Source organism: Mesoplodon bidens (genome assembly GCF_964165515.1).
Source record: "Mesoplodon bidens genome assembly, chromosome: 4".
Classification (NCBI taxonomy): Eukaryota; Metazoa; Chordata; class Mammalia; order Artiodactyla; family Ziphiidae; genus Mesoplodon; species Mesoplodon bidens.
Genome location: NC_138160.1, coordinates 55,758,229 through 55,770,178, shown reverse-complemented (window position 1 = coordinate 55,770,178; position 11,950 = coordinate 55,758,229). Strand labels below are relative to the sequence as shown.

At 42.1% G+C, this 11,950-nt stretch overlaps 1 pseudogene across 1 annotated transcript; it reads left to right on the top strand.

Moving 5' to 3' along the window:
* Window positions 1-1,470: 1,470 nt before the first annotated feature.
* Window positions 1,471-1,970, top strand: LOC308616319 (large ribosomal subunit protein uL23-like; annotated as a pseudogene). Its single transcript has one exon. The product of its transcript is annotated as a large ribosomal subunit protein uL23-like (transcript).
* Window positions 1,971-11,950: the final 9,980 nt, after the last annotated feature.

Below are 11,950 nucleotides of genomic sequence, written 5' to 3'. Positions count from 1 at the left end.
GAGGACTTTTTGGAGACAACTAGGGATGTGTCATGAGTCGTTCCCACCAAATGGAAAGAGATGGGTGGGAGCTACTTTCTCCTTCATCTCCAGCAAGATATTAGGGATTTAAAGAGCCTAAAGAAATGTGTCCTCTACAGCCTATGGTTCTAGGTGAACTAGGGCTCCTGACTTCCTGTGGGAAACGCAAAGGGGATGGCTAAGCAAAGGAAAGGTGGCTGTACTAGTGGCTTGGACCATTAGAATTGGCCAGGGCAAATGATGCTGGAATGTTTCTTATGCATGAGATATAGTTCAATGGAAAAAATGCTTGTGTAGGGCCTTTACAAGTCTTGTTCAAGAGAACTGCCTTGATGGGTAAAAGACCACAACGGAAGGAAACTGTCAGATATCCAGGGAGTAGAGGAAGGAGCTAATGATCAGTTGGACTCACCACTCCAGGGAACTACAGGTGAGAAACCCCTGATAATGGGGGAGGGATTGCTAAAAACCAAAAATATGCCTCTGAGAGATAGCCTTAACCCCAAAACTAGAGGAAACTAAGATCACCTTATGTTATTCAGAGTGACTCTACAGGGGATGAGATGGCCCTAAACTTCATTCAAGGATAGGGAAAGAACTAGAATAAATGTAAAAGGGCAGAGGGAAACAAAAAGAAAGTTGTTTTCTGATTACATCCCATGAGTCCTGCTTGTTTGGTGTAATCGTGACACGATATATGAGAGGTACTATATTGTATCTCACCTCTCTATATATTGTAGAGGTTAGATACTGGGCGCTCTGGAGCCAGATTTTTGAATCCTAGCTTTGTCTTTACTGAGTGTTTAACCTTTCTCTGCTTCAGTTTCCTCCTTTGTAAAGTATGACATTGTGCTGTTATGAGCATTAAATAAGTTAATATGTTTAAAGTGCCTCAAACAGTGCCTGCCATGTTGTAAGCAGGCAGCAAATGTTAGCAAAGATGATTAAAATAACTGTGTTTATAGTTAATTGTAAAAATACTCAATTACTACATAAAGTTCATGTGTGAGAGACACAATACACTTACTGAAGGTATTTGAAAATTTGGAAACAGTTTAAACAGCGCAACTCAATTATTTTCAGTGTAATGGCTTATCTGTCTGAGAACTTCAATTTTTTTTTTTAAGATGAGAACACAGTTGTTGCTGTTTTTTTAAGTGTCAGGGAGTCTTTAAATTTTTTACTTATTTATTTATTTTTGGCTGCGTTGGGTCTTCGTTGCTACTTTTGGGCTTCAGTAGTTGTGACTCGCGGGCTCGAGAGCACAGGCTCAGTAGTTGTGGCGCTCGGGCTTAGTTGCTCCACAACATGTGGGATCTTCCCGGACCAGGGCTCGAATCCGCATCCCCAGCATTGACAGGCAGATTCCTAACCACTGTGCCACCAGGGAAGTCCAAGAACACAGTTTTTTTTTTCCTTCTAAATTGAAGGCTGAACATTTTCATGAAGATGGCAGCGAAAGCGAAGAAGGAAGGTTGGCTGTGTGATGCCCCTGCCCCTCCCAATGCTGAAACCAAAGCAAAGGCTTTGACGGCCAAGGTGGCAGCACTGAACGGCACCCACAAGCACAAGAAAAAGAAGAGCCACACGTCACCCACCCATGGCAGTCCAAGATACTGCTGCGCCGAAGGCAGCCCAAATATCCTTGGAAGAGCACTCGCAGGAGAAACACGCTTGACCACTACGCTGTCATCAGGTTCTGCCTGACCACCGAATCGGCCACGAAGATAGAAACAACACAACATACCTGTGTTCACTGTAGATGGAAGGCCAACAAGCACCAGCTCAGACAGGCTGTGAGGAAGCTCTATGACTCTGACGTGGCCGAGGTCAATGTCCTGATCAGGCCTGATGGAGAGAAAAAGGCTTATGTTCCATTGGTTCCCAGCCATGATGCTTTGGTGTTGCCCACAAAATTGGGATCACCTAAACTGAGTTCAGCTGACTAATTCTACATATAAATTTTTCACCATAAAAAAAGCTAATAAAGGCTGACTGTACCTCTAATTGAATATCACTAGTATTGAAAATTTCACAAAACCATGCTGGGTGGGCTCCACAAAAATTCATGCTAGGTGACTTTAGGGGCTGAAAAGCTTTTTTTTGTTTGTTTTTGGTTTTTGCTTGTTTGTTTGTTTTTCCTCACCTCTTGTCAATTCCCTATTGATTTCCTTTTGGACTGCTTCCGAACTCTCCACTCCCAAGAGTTCCATCCTATCCTCTATCTCGATCTCAAGACTACCCACTAACAACTCAGAGAAGATCATTTGGGAAGTGGTGCTCCAACTCCCTTTCTAACCCCCTATTCCTTCCCCTGTTTGGTTTTGCTTTCCTAAAAAAAAAGTTTCTTCCTTCTTTCCAAGGTGAACTTCTCAATCCAAGTTCTCATTTCTGTCCACTGTTAGCTGCTCCATTAATTACCCTCTCTCAACTTCATGTTCAAATTTTCCTCCAATTTTTTTTATCTGCATGGTATCAGAATTCCCACACTAAATCAAGAGGAAGAAAAATATTAACAGAAGCTGAAATTCCTCATAACGAACCAAAATATCTCCAATCCAAAAGTGAATAAATAACACTATTTAATCAATCATAGGGTTGGAGGCTGGAGGTGGGAAGAGGTAAAGGGGGTGAAGAGACATATCCATAACACAAAATAAACTTCAATTAAAAAAATAACTTGGTTTCTTGTGCCCCCAGACAACTGCTGATTTGCTATCACTTTAGATGAGTTCATCTTTTCTATAATTTTATATAAATGGAATAATACAATAGGTTCTTTTTTTATCTGGATTCTTTCACTCAGACTAATTATTTTGAGATTCATAATTTTTTTATATACATAGCTCATTCCTTTTTATTGCTGAGTAGTATTCCATCATAAGGATGGAACATAATTTTTTTTATCTGTTCACCTGTTGGGCACTTGGGTTTCTTTTGGAAGTGTTCTATCATAAATAAAGCTGCTAAGGAACACTTTTATACAAGTCATTTATGGGCATATGCTGTCATTTTCCTTGGGTAAATATGTTTGTGAGGAATGGCTGAGTTAGTATGGTAGGAGTATGTTTAATTTTTTTTACGCAAAGGACAAACTGTTTTCCAAAGTGGTGTACCTCTCTGAACATTTTAAACATTTCCAACATCCATTTTTTTTTTGGGGGGGTAAATTATATGAATGGAAAATATGCAGAGTTAAATAGTGTGACTAGTACAAGATAAGGTTTCTAAAGAAAAATCATGTCTAGTCAGCTATGTTTTCGGTCAAGTCCTAGGAATATAATCCTCCGTGTCTGCTTTGCTGAACAACACACTTCGAGTATTCAACAACCTGAGCACATGTGCCAAACAGAAATGCATTCACCAACCAAATAGCAGCTGTCCTTGGAAGGGTGGTTGATGAACCGGCAGGGCTGTGGCAGCACTGGAGGCTAAGCAGGGTGGCCTTGTTCCAGGAGCCTAACTCTCTCATTCAGTTTAATGGTTTTGGCAACATGTGCTACTTATGTCTTCCTTATTTTGATGAAGCTTCCAGTTTTCATTACCCCCGTGGGAAATCTATTTTAAACAAGCCGCTGATGGCACTGTGTACATACACATACATGTTCACACACAGAATTACATATAGAAACCTAGATACCTTCTCTTGCTCCACTAAGACTGAAGGTCATAGTTGTGACTCAATCTGTGTTATGACCATCTGAGCAGCTTTTCACTTCTAAGTTACTAAACTGAGCGGGAAACCTGTGGCGTTGACTTAGCAAGCTTCCCAAGCCAGGGCTAGGATAAGCAGGAGGTCAGTGTGGACTGGTGAGAGAAGCTGGATAAACTCCAGCCTGAAACTGTGGGGAGAGATAAGGGGTCACGCTGTGGCCACTGGAGGTGGCGGTGGGACAGATCATGATTAAGTACAAATGGTGTCAGGGTGGCTGACTGCATGTAGGAGGTGCTCTCCTGGGTACTGCTGATGGTTAGTCCCAAACTTTCTGCTGCATCACCACTCATCCAAACTAAGAAGAAAGTCTCCTTAGAGATGGCACTTTGGCAAGTTACTGGCTTTCTCCATTTAGTTCTGCTGCATTCCTGTCCCCTGCACTCTATAATGAATTAAAAAGCACAATGCATCAAAACTGTGATGCAAGACACTTCAGGGCATTCAGGCTTCACAGAGATTTGTAAGTTATAGCTCAGCACAGGCTTCAATGATTAACTTTTGTTTTTGGCCAGGCCCTCCCTGTTTTGCTTCCCTCCAGGCTCTGGTTCTTCCTCTAGGCTTGACCTCTGAGGCTTATTCAATTCTCAGCCCAAACCAAGGCAGGTCCACTTTAAGGGATCACGGTCTTTTCCTTACTGACTCTTGGGCTCCCTGCAGTTTCAGGGTGAAAGGGTCTTCTTGCACTGACCTCAACCAGATCCCTTAAACAAAGGGGGAACTGTGCCTTACTCTCCCCTTCTCCATTCTGGGGAGCCCAGAGCATCTTACACTCTTCACAGATAACAGCTGCCATGTTTTCCCCAATTCTCTGGTTCTTTTTAATTCCAAACTCTACCCTCTTTGGAGAAACTCCCAATTCCCATTAACCAATACACTTCCCTCCTTTCAGAAAACCACCTCTAGGCTGTGCCATCTCAGATAGCACCACTGTCATGAGCTCAGTGGTTATAATATAAACTAACAAAGTTCACTGGGAATAGTACTGCCCTAAACTTAGTTTATGGAAAGGACAGGCTTTTAAGTAAAAAAGGCTGAATTCATTTACTAAGTGGGTAACTCTAGGCAAGTTACATTGAACCTGTTTCCTAGTCTGTGAAATGAGGATAATAATATCTATTTCTCAGGGTTGTTTATGAAGATTGGGTGGGATGTTGTGGGCAGAATTACTCTAAGCCATGAGTTTCTTTTAATGCATATGGTCAGGGAGGGTCACAAAAGTATCAGGCTTGGTTTCAATCTCGACTCTGGTACCAGCTGTGACCCTGAATAGCTTACTTAATGCTTGGAGTTTCAGTTTCCTCATCTGTATAATTAGGCTCATGATGCAAAATCCCTGAAAGGATTAAATGAGACCAGGCATTTTCATATGCACTGAGCCTAGTATTTTTGCATAAAATGACACAGATTGGGCTTCCCTGGTGGCGCAGTGGTTGGGAGTCCGCCTGCCAATGCAGGGGACACGGGTTCGTGCCCCGGTCCGGGAGGATCCCACATGCCGCGGAGCACCTGGGCCCGTGAGCCATAGCCGCTGGGCCTGCGCGTCCGGAGCTTGTGCTCCGCAATGGGAGAGGCCACAACAGTGAGAGGCCCGCGTACAGCAAAAAAAAAAAAAAAAAAAAAAAAAAGACACAGATCCAAAGGTTAATATAATTAGAGAACTTAAGATGTCAAGACTTCCTGGAATTCCCATTCTGCCAAAAGCATAGGATCCAGTACTTTCTGCTTAACCTTGCTGATAATTTTCAGATCCAGACCCCAAGAAAAGCAGTCAGGGAACACATTACTTTCTACCCAATTCTGAACAACTGGAAACAATTGGACAGGAATGTGAACATGACTCTCACCTTCAAATTCATAAGAGCTGTGGAAGAAAATGCCAGATGGGGTTTGACATGAACTTCAGGGAGCCAGTGGCCCCAAAGCCTGACTCTTCTGTTACTCATGCCTGATTGGCTCCCTTTCCAATTGGAAAGGACTTTCATCCCTTCTCCTATCTCCACACTGGGAACCCTGCTCCTATGTCACTGGAAAAAACTGAGGTCATCCAGCACACACTTCCTCGGTTTCCCTACATTCCACCTTCCCTCGTTCATCTGCATCCATCCTCACTGGTCTCTTTTCCTCTCTGCGTGGCTGACTCTTAATGCTCACCCATGCATCTCATTCTTTTATATGGGACCTCAGACCTCAGGACAATACTAAATTCCCTTGAATCATAAATTCCTTTCTTTCTACTTACTGTCCTTCTTTTCTTTCCTCAGGCGCAGCTATTTTCTTATTTCTCTCATTATATAATTGTTGTCCTCGACCCTGAAGCTCCTTCAAACTGCTCCCCTCCCTGTCATGACCAAAATTCTTCCATGAAGAGTCTACACACACCAACTCGGTTCCTTGACCACCTTATCACAGAGCTGCATCCGGCGTCAGCCAGCACCATTTCCCACTTTCTGACCCCTCAAAAGACAAAGGTTTTGGTTTGGTTTTCAGTTGCCTGGACCCCTCTACAGCTGGTGACACTGCAGACCCACTCTTCTCTCTTGGAACTCCTCCCTCACCCTCCATCACATCCCTTCCCTTTGGTTTTCTTCCTCTTTTTCTCATTATTATTCCACAGTCTTCTTCAGGGCCAGCTCAACCTCTGCCAGTACTCCCAGGCGGAGTTTGCCCAGACTCTGCCCATTGCCTTGCTGTTGTTCTTAGTTTATTCACATCCCTCGAGCAATCTCATTTACCCAGGACTGGCTACATGATTTGTGAGGCTTAGGGCAAAATGAAAATGCAGGGTCCTTTGCTCAACAATGATTACAAATTTCAAGATGACATGAGCAGAGCATGGGTTTCAAGCATGGGTCCTTGGCAACTGCACAAGTTGCATGTTCATGAAGCCGGCCCTGTGTTCAGCTGTAGAACTTCAAGTGCACAGTGTCTCCTAGGTCTGCATTTCCAGCCCAGACCCCTCTTCTGCGCTCTAGGCTTAAACACTATTCTGTATGAACATCACTCCCTCTTGCTCCAGGTAGATTTTGTTTTACTCCTGATGCTTTCACTCACCAGCTGTGTGATGTTGGGCAAGACATTCACTGTCTCTGAGCTTCAGTGTCAGTGTAAAATCTGCAAGGCTATGCAAAAGCTTGTGCAAGTATCAAGCTGGTAAGTCAATCATAGATGTTGATAACATACCCTATCAACAGTTACAAACTGTCCACCTTCATAAAAGGTAAAAAGTCCCGAAGCAGGAAGACTTGGTAGCTGCTACATTATGAGTGCTGGCTCCTTACCAGTGGTTTCGAAATTGTGCACATTAGGACAAATAAGTAGTAACCTTTGCAAAGAGCTTGGGACTAATTTTTGCCCCAAAGTGGTTATTTAAAAAAATACGCAATATTATATTGCAACAAAAGAAAAAGGACTCAGAGTGTTCACTCACCAAAGATCTAGTCAGTCTGGTTCTAGGAACTTGACATCATGTGCTTTGATCTGATGGCCAGGCTCCCATCTCATATAAGCAAAGAAAGTGGACTCATGCAGCAAAACCAGACCACTGGGCTGCAAACGCCCACAGTGAGATTGCTTGTTTGGTGAGTGATGGGTGTATTTCCTAATTTCTATTGGACATAACCAAGATATCCTGCTGGAATCTAAAACTCAACGTGTCCCACACAGAACTCAACTATTCCCTTCCTTCTCAAAGCTGCTTCTTTTCCTCAGTCCTGTATGTCAGTTACTGACCACCAAGTCACTGAAGCTAAAAACCCGATCAGTTTGTACTGTGCTCTCCCTCCTTCCCCCACCGGCAGACCCCGGCCCCTCCCCAGACACATCGGAAGCAAGACAGATAGTAAGCACATCTACAATCATAGAGAGGATGATGGTCAGATGTGACAGGATAAAAATAGAAAACAGCACTCTATGACAGTACACATCATAAATAAAAAAGATAATTTACCACATAAGATATTGTTCATAATAATATTGATTTCACATTTATAGCCCCATTCATATTAATACTATGATTGATATTCTTACTTTTACCATTATTTCTCAGGTAGAATTACCACTCAGACTATTTAAAATGGCCCATAAATCAACAAGAAAAAGCACACATACATCGAGGAGTGTGCAAAGACAATGAGCAGGCAAGCCACAGCAATAACAGAGACGATCCACATCCTTCTCAAAAGGATCTCAATCTAGGGCTTCCCTGGTGGCGCAGTGGTTGAGAGTCCGCCTGCTGATGCAGGGGGCATGGGTTCGTGCCCCGGTCCAGGAGGATCCCACATGCCGCCGAGCGGCTGGGCCTGTGAGGCATGGCCGCTGAGCCTGCGCGTCCGGAGCCTGTGCTCCGCCACGCGAGAGGCCACAACAGTGAGAGGCCCGCGTACCGGGGGGAGGAAAAAAAAAAAAGATCTCAATCTGGTAATGATTAGGGAAATGCAGATTAAAATGATAAAATAATTTCCACCTATCAGATTGGTTAAGAAAGAAAAAAGGATGATTAGTTTTGACCAGGTGGTGGTAAAGGGTAGTGTCTGAAGGCAAACAGTACTTAAAACGCATATGCCTTTAAATCAGAAATTCTACTAGGTGGCTATGCTAAAAAATTCTTGCACATTTGCACAAACAGACATTCACAAAGATGTTTCACTGAAACACTTTCTGTGGTAGCAAAAAAGGGGGTGGGATAACCTAAATGTACATCTGTTGGAAATAATTAAGCAAATTATATTCTATCTATACAAAAATATTAAAGAACAGATGAAAAGAATGAAATGTATTTATAAATTCTAACTAGGAAAATCTCTACACATTGTTAAGTGAAGGACGGTTGTCATTTCTGTAAAATGAAAACAAAGTAAAACTTAATTGTATCATACTTACAGAAATTGTATGAACAGATTTGGAAAGGTCTGCACCCAATGATTAGGAGTGTGGGATGGGGAGTGTCACGGGGGAGGGGGATGAAGCGGAGCTTGGCACTTTTTACTCTATGTAATTCCCTGTTTCAATTTGTATAATGAGAATGAGCAGCCATGTTAATTATGTAACTTAAAACTATAATTTTAGTTATTTAAAAAAAAAAACCATGGCTGAGTCATTCATTGTCTCACTCTCAGACCAAAATACTTGATTTTATACATGTTTGTATAATCAAAGTGAGGTTTATAAGCTATGTCTATCAGAGCCCCTCGACATGCTTGGCTTGGGGGACCACAGCAACAGATCCCCCAGGCCCCGCACCCTGTGGATTTACTTCAATATATATGGGATGGTCCCAGGAATTTGCATTTTTAACAAATTCATGATCAGAGTTGGAGAACTACTAGAGCAGGGAATTAACTGTGTTTGGGTTTCTTTGCCCCTTGAATGGTTTTAAATTCCTGGTTCTCTATAAGGAGCCTAGAAAATCAGACAGATTAACACAGTGTAGGAAAAGGAGACTGTAATTTAGTAGCTAAATTTTAAAAAATGCTGCCCAACCACCTGTGTTTGTGAATGCAGGTGCTGACCTGTGTCTACCTGAAGTGGTTACTTATATGCAAATTCACACCTGCCAGATCTGTACCAACTCAGAGGAGGCAAAAGCACGTTCCTATTTCCAGGGTTTGGGCTTCTGCTCCTAATTATGGCTGTACTTTTGCTTGGTATTCTCCAAGGAGATTTCTCCCTGCTAGCCAATACAAATTCAAGAAAAAGAAACAAACAAAACAACCAAAACCCAGCTCTCTGTGCTTTAAGGATTGTAACACTTATACAATATTACAGTTTGCTATTTGCCTGTTCTTTCTCCCTCAAGACTGAGCGACTCAAGGACCAAGCTTATTAGCTCCCTAACTCCAGCAGCCTGCATCATTCCTGCTCATCCATATTAGATGCTATGCGGTTCCTATTTTTTTCCTACTATGAGGTACTTTCTGTTTCATAATACAATCTAGAAATTATAGTCTGTGAAATGAAAATTTCCCCAATTTTTATCTCTCCTGCTTTTCACCACCTATTTTGTCTTCTTGACTTGGATAGATGCAGTGAAGGTGATTTATTAACACCGTTCTTTAGAAATGTGGGCTCTTAACCTTCCAGGTCATATTGATTTCTATTCTTTCAAGATGTTTTACTTCCAACTTATTCACATTATTTATGGACCTATCTCCGAACACCACATTTTGTTAAAATTATTTGTGAAATATTTGTTCAGGTGTCTGTTCTCCCTCACTGGGCTGTCAGTTCCTTTACTCCAGGTAATGGACCCAGGGCCTGGCACATAGGAAGTGTTCACGAGAATTTTACAGGGTTTAGGAGTTTGACAAATAATTTTAATTTCTACACTTGTTTCTGATATGGCAACACTTTTTCACTTAAAAAAAAAAAGACTAAAGTAAAACAGCATATTTTTGGGAAAAACAACTTAGTTGAATTTTGATGTAAAGATGAGATCTCCATCAAAGAAACCCCGAAAGTAGTCGGTGGGGTAGCTACAGTAGAACCCATACTTAAGAAATAAGTACTACATTCATTTAACGACATTTTCACTCCAGCTGATCCTGTGCTTAGAAAGCAAATAAGGTGCACTAAGTAAATTTTAGTTTGCCTAGCCAATCCTGAAATTCTGATTTTAATAACTAAAATCTGGTCTCTCTATGACAACTTAATAAGAGTAACTCATACTTGTGCTCTTGTTGTTTTCTGTTGTTCTTCACTTTCAAGAGCCTTCTGCCCTGTTCCCTGGCCCTTTAACATTTGAACACTGAGGGCGAGAGAGAAAATCGATTGTCCAAATATGGACCCACTTCACAGTGTTGGTGCCACCTGACTCTTCAGCTGCCTGAAAGCTGATAATCCACCTTTCCCCACCGGCAATGACCATATTGTCCTGAGCTGAAGGCCAGTGATTACGTCTAGTGCAGTGCTTGATTTCATGAAAAAAGCAGTTGAGAATCACCTTTTGGGGCGACTTTTCCAGCTAGGATTGCTGACTCAAATTTCAGTTTTTCTTTGATTCTCAGTTTTGAGGTACCAGACCTGCTAAGCATAATGCAACATATTGTTATCTTTATTTATTAGTCTCTAAGTGAATTAATTATCTTTAGCAGCTACCAAGCTCTCCATGATTTACGGGCCCTCTCAAGCTTTTGCTCTCATCTGCCATCCAGGATTTCATCTATTTTTCATGCCAGGCAACAGTAATTTGCCTGAAATTCCACTTTAATGCTGTGAAGATGACAGCTTCTACCTCTGAAATGCCTTTAGGGCCTTGACACACCAGAGAAACCATATTTCAGTTCTTTATTAGTTGTAACTTACTTCTGCTATCATTTAGGAAAAAAGGCGTATATACATATATAGAAAACTTTTTTTTGGTCATGTGAAGACAACATTTAGGTTGCAGCCCTCAAGGATATTAAAATACATTTCAGGCTATCTGTGTAAAGGGGGAAATCCCACCAGATCTTGGGAAACTCTAGTTGCTAGAACTTATTCTAGCTTCTCTATTGCTACTTTCAATGTTTATCACATACACTGAAAGATTCAACTGAAATTCAGGCCAAGACTTTTTGCGGATTCACACCAAACTTCCCTGTACTGTGAATATCAAAGGGTAAGATACCCTTAGGTTCACTCAACCGTGTGTCCAGAGAGAAGAGGGACTCTGTGAAAAATGCTGTCATTTCCTTTAGAGTGCCCACATGGGGGGTATCAAGTGTACAAGGGGAAGCCATCAATCCCACTGGATTTACCTGGGCACTTCAAAGACTGAGCCCAGCCCAGACTTATGCAATCAGACTCTTTGGGAGTCACCCAGGGTGTATGTCCAATGAATTCCCCAGGTGATTCCAACCCAACTTGATAGGGAAAGCACTAACTCCAGCAGTGGTTCTCCATCACTGTGCTAAAGAATCACAGAGGGAGCTCTCATTCAAATGCAGACCATGAAGCTCCAACCCCACAGATGCAGATTCAGTAGGGCTGGCTTGGGTCCCACGAATTTGCATTTTTAATGAGCATCTCAGGTGAAACTGCTGCTGGTAGGCCAAAGAAACACGTTTTGAGATACACAGGTGTAGCAGTTAACCAGAATCTAGCACAGGCACAGCGAATTACTAAGTAGCCATCTGATGACTGCCAGTTATTGGAAGGGAGTTGAGTGCAATATTCAAAATTACTGGAAGAATCATGCAAAAAGCTCTCTTTCTGATAGTGGGATATTAGTTTTAGCTT